Genomic DNA, 6,315 nt, shown 5'->3' with positions numbered 1-6,315 from the left:
GGGCATGTTTGTTTTTTTGTATTATTATTTTTTGTCAATATATAAAACAGCTGTCTCAATTGATGAGGTAACATTCATTTTTTACGCTCCATTTTTATATATATAGATGAAATTTGTGTGTAGATTAGACCTCTGGGAAGAAGATAGGCTAATTTAAAAAGGGTTCAATTTCTTTTTTTTATTCATCGGATTTTAGTACTGTTAGATTTGGTTAGGATTTTCTATCAATTGATTATATTAATCCACCGTAGGTGGAATTAAGTAAAAATGACAAACTTGGTATAACTTTGATACCTACTCTAAAGTTAAATCATACACTTACGTATAAACAGCAAGTGGTCCGTGATCTACCGCAAATAGATTACCTACGTGATAATATACCTACTGCTGCAAACCGGAATTTTTATTCCAGGCAGCGGAAAAGTTAAGATGAATTTTTGAACACCATGCCCCGAATTTCAAATAGTGAATTGAACAAAGTTTGAGTCATATAGAGTTGGCACATTTAAAGGGCATCAAAGTGCACAGAACAGCTAGTTATATTATAAGAACTACGCTAACTGCTCAGAATCGTTTTTCATATACAATGGTTAATTATCGTACTTAAAAATAACACATCCATTGCAACTACTGTATAGCAGAACAGTACTCACATTTAACTATATTTTTTTTAAAGGGAGCCCCCCTTTTCATCTGTAAATTTATTCAGCAGATATATTTTCCGAATCAAAATACTTACAATTAGTTTTAAATATAGTTATACTCTATTCAAAATAAGATCGTGATCAGGCGTCGACCAGTTTTCGTTGTGCGGCGGTCAGACATATGGTCAGATGCCGTCCCCACTACGGCCACGCATCAGGTGCTGCCACGGAACAAAGCCACGCCCATGCGCACAACTCGGCCGCCTGATCACGGTCTTATTTTAAATAGAGTATAGAGTAATTTAACTTTGTGTTACAGGGATAAATGGTCCATAAAATGTCCAACTACTACCTACTCATCATAAAAACAATTAATTATTAAATTTTTATTAAAAAGGCACTATATTCAATATAATGAATTAAGTTTTATATAGTTATAAATGATAATTAATAAATTATTAATGCGTGTAATTATTTTTTTTAGAAAAGAATCGTACGTATAACTGTATTTTTTTATTATTAAAATTGAATACTTTATTTTGTGTGAAATTTTAAGATTATAATATTATGATAATTTCGTCCTTTATAGCTATATATACTCCTCCTTTGTTTTGAGGTGTTTACGGACAATATCAGTTTCCAATTTAATTAGTTTTTATTTCTATGAATGTCAATAAAACATTATTTGTTGAGTAAAAACACTTGAAAATTTAATACAAGGCTCCTATTATATTATTACAATGACAATTGAAAAATATTAAAAATCATTAGCCACAGTTTTTTTTTTAATTAGCATTTAAAGTTCAAAAATTGACAAAATATGTAAAAATCACGAAAATTAGCAAATTATTTTGAGTTAATAATTCGTAAATTTTTTTCTTTTTAGAACTAAGATTTTAAAATGTAATACAAGATTCTTAATAGGATAATCTATCTGTATCAAAAAAAAAAAATGGCTAAGAAACTCAAATTAAATTTTGATGAGCGTTTGAAATTCATATTTTTACAACATTTGATATTCACTCGATTTCTTACATAACGATTATCTTATTTTGTTGTAATTAAAAAACGAGTGACTGAAGAAACTTAAATTTTACTGAATGTTTATATTAGCATTTTCTATATATACGATAATGTTTTGAAAATAATTTGTCTCTTTTTGAGCTGTTTACGGACATTGTAAGTTTTCAATTTTTTTAGTTTTTTTTTCTATAAATATCAATAAAGTTTTATCTATTAGGCCAAAAAGTGTAAAAATGAATACAAGGCTCCTGATACATTGTTGCAATAGCAGTTGAAAAATATTAAAAATACATAGGCACAATTATTTTTTATAAGCATTTGAAGGTGAAATTTTAACAAAATTTATCAAATTTAAAATTGAATAATTATTTTGTAGTTAAAAAATTATAAAATGTTAAACTTTTATATCTAAGGATTGAAAATTTAAAACAAGATTCCACGTAAATATTTAACTCTGTTACCAAAAATTCTAAGAAATACATTAGCACAGTTTATTTTTATAGGTAGTCATTTTAATTTCAAATTTGGACGAAATTACATATTAAAAAACCTGGAATAACTATTTTAGTTATTTTGTTGTGATTGTATAATATTATTCGTGGGTACTTGAAACTTCTAAAGTATACTATTATATATCTATGATAGTACCACGGTTTGTTGTTGATGTATAACGCGTTACCTAATAGATATTGTGATATGATTAATTTGGAATTTATTATTAATACCTATTATAGTTCAATTTTTTTTAAATACTATAGATAATTATACCTATAATAGGTATGTCTAATACCTAGACTGACAAACCGTCTCCGCTCAGAATCGTTTTTCTTATACAGTGAAATTATATCATTGAATTCAAATTTAATACTATACATTATACAATGACCCACTTGTAACCTACTGTACAGCAGAGCGACATCCACTTACCCACCTTTTTTATATTTTAATATAGCGTTAACTAAGGAAGAAATTGCACGTCTGGGTAAGATATTTGTAGTAAACTGAAACTTAATTCCGCGTTGTTCGTAGTATATTTTATCAATTACTGTTTCTAGTTATTGTAGTCCGTCGGATGAAAATGCTATATTATTATGTATATAGTTATGATTAATAATTTTTAATTATTATTATAATTTTAGAAGTTGAATTTTAAAAAATGTATTTTTCTGTGTGCAATTTCAATATTACATTATTATAATATTAATTGTTTCTCCCATATTATATAGCTTTTATGTCCATTTGTAGATAAAAAATTAACATTGAAGATAGAAAATAAGGCGCATTCCTATTACTAAAAATTAAATAACCTTCATTTGACCTATTTAGGTTTACTAGAAACGAACTAATTTATTGTATAAGATAAATATTATTTGTTTATATAGACCAATATAACGGTAAGTATTTATAAGTTTTATAATTTGTCTTATTGAAGAAAATAGGCAAAAAAAAAATGGAATGAATGGTACCGAAAATTAAAATTACAAATTTCCTTATAAAAAGTTATTAGTCAAAACAAAGTTGTCATCAGTTAATTTCATTACAAAATTGTACCAAAATCTTGAAGATGTTTCGTACATATAGTGGTAAATAGTGTTTTCGAGTAACATACCTAAGAGAAAGTTAAATATTTTGTTTTAAATCTGAATACTTTATTAAAATAAATTTTGTTTACGTTCACAAACTACAATACTATTACTAATTTTATATATTGAGTGATTAGATGGATGAAAAGAACCATTACTTTAATGAGTATAATGATTATTTTATATTTATTTTGATAACATGTAAATTGGTCATATTGTGATAGTTTATTGATCTCTATTCCAATAAAATTATAATCATGTATATTATAGTTGTTTTCTATTGTAAATCGTTATTACGTTATCAACTAAATAATATTACCTTTTTCTATCATATTATTGATGATGACGAGGTACCTAACTTAAATGTATACCTATTATAAAAAATTGTTCAAATATATGATAATTTTTAAGCCAATTAAACCTATTTGTATTTTTTCTTCAGAACCATTAAAAAGTAAGTAACTGTTGTAATTTTAATTTATTGGGAATTTACATACTACACTTTATATGATATACACTGTTCACTGTTATATTATCAATAACTAATTGTCATCCAAATTACACAAAAAGTAAAAAGTATACATTTTAAATCAAAATTATCAAACCCGTTGTATATATTCTGTCATTATTTTTACAATTTAATTCCCAATCGTGACAATAAAATCGTACCCCTTATTTTGAAATTATTTCAAGTATGCTTTTGTTTCAAACAGCAGAAGATAAATAACAATTAAGATTGTAAATTTAACTTATGTTAATGATTTGCAATTTTCTTTTTTGACAATCATATTTGAAATATAGCTAGGAATTGTTGAAATTGAAATTTAAAGTCCCTCTATTGAAAATGTTGATTTACTTTAACATAGTTATAATTAGTAACCTATTAATTATTATTATAATTTTTTACAGCGGAAATTAGTAAGTATAAATATTTTAAAAAAAATGTTTTAATTGAAAAAACCAAGTAGTTAGGTTATTACATTGAATGCACCTACAAAAATCATGTATTATTTGTATCAAATATTGCACTATAAATACCATTGGTATGATATATTTTTTTGCAGAAGCGATTGGTAAGTAAAATTTATGTTTATTGCCATATTTTTACTTTCCGTTCCCTGGCGAATGATCAGATGACAAAAAATTTTTTTTTCCCAAAATCTAGAATTCTTTGTATTTATCACGTTATAATATAAATAATAAATAATATGCCTATAATATATTTTACTCTATTTTAATTTTTTAAATATAATTATTTACAGTTAAAGCAGGTACCTAAGTTTTATTTTGTTTGTTTGGAATTTGACACAACCTGTAAAATAATTTTTAAATGTTTATGATTTGAAAGAAATTTTTATAGATTTGAACTTTAAACGGTTATAATATAAATAATAATAATATGTATTTTTGAAAATTATTAAAACAATAACTTTGAAAAAGCTATGTATTTATCACATCTTCAATTTTATTTTACCTATCATTTATTAACGTAACATCAAAATTATAAACCTAATATCTAACCTACTGGAGCTAAATGTATAACTTATATTATAATATTAAGTACTTTGTCCATTATAGCTTCAATGTCTATTTGTAGATAAAAATTGACCCTGAAGTTAGAAAATAAGGTGGATCCCTAAAACCAATTTTTATTTTTATTAGTTGACCAATTAAAATTTTCGAAAATTTTTCATACAATAACTTTGAAAACAATATGCTTCTTACATTTCCAATTCTATTTTACATATTAACGTATATCTTAAAAATTAATATAATATCCAATCTACTGTATACAGCTAAATGTATAACTTATGTGAAAATATTTCTTTCTATATATCACAAAATGTGTATTTTTAATTTTATCATGCTAATATTAAATAAATATGCAGCTGAATTATTATAAATGTGTGGAAAATATTATATAGGTACATAGTTATTCATTTATTAAAATTTATTATTTATAGTAAATGAAAGTACGTATTATCTATTTATTTTTAATATACTCGTATTGTGATAGTGTTAATAATGTTATTTTTCATTTAAACCTTATATGACCAGACCTATAATATAATTTAAAAATATTTGTGATTTTAATAAAGTTCAAACAAATTTCAATTACGGTTTTAATTGGAAAATTTTAAGACTCTCATTTAATTCATTTTGTACACAAATTTCGGGTGTTTCCATGTTTTTTGTTTATCTTTAATATTTTGAAAACTACTTAAAATTATAAAATATACCTCCCAAAATCAAATTTTCTACTAGAAAACACACTGAATTTTGAAGATCCACATATTTTTTCTTGTTATAAAATGAATACATTATATACGTGAAAAAAACACACACAATCGCAAAAATAACAGTCCCTTAATGTTACTTTATAATACAGGCTAACATACAGCCTCAGTCCTAAATGAATTTTGCTTTATAATGATTGATCATTGAATTCATATTTTACGCATAAATTACTTAATATATGAATATATTATCTACTTTGATACTTAATGCACACACGAAGTGTGAAGTGTACTATTCGGCAGTGTGACTTTCCGTTATAGTTCATATTATAGTTTAATACTTCAATACTAAACAATAAGTTGACACATTAATCAAATGATTCCCTACCGATATTTTTAATCCGTGGTAATTTATAATTAACTGCAAGTTATCATTTATTATTAATTACAATATAATGTGTAGTAACAATAGCATTATAATAATTTGTTTTTTTAGAGTGGTTGAGTACGTAAATATTATGTAGTTTTATAATTTAATTTATATGGAATTTTATATTTAAACCAAAGAAATATATGTACCTACATGAAACCATGAAGTTTAAGCCATCATTTTTTTTAATCCACTTTTTATATTTATATTGTAATGGTACATACAAATACTAAATCCGTCTTTTAAAAGACTACCAAGAAACAGACATACGAACAAAATCCTGGTAAAATGATTCTATAAAATTAACACTATAGAGAAAAACAAATGTGACTGCAGCAATACAAAATCAAGGATAAAGCACGTATCGAAAAATGGTGTTTTTACTTGCCTCAGCTCGA

This window comes from Acyrthosiphon pisum, chromosome A1 (assembly GCF_005508785.2).
Source record: "Acyrthosiphon pisum isolate AL4f chromosome A1, pea_aphid_22Mar2018_4r6ur, whole genome shotgun sequence".
NCBI classification, from domain to species: domain Eukaryota; kingdom Metazoa; phylum Arthropoda; class Insecta; order Hemiptera; family Aphididae; genus Acyrthosiphon; species Acyrthosiphon pisum.
Note: the sequence above shows the minus strand (reverse complement) of the source record.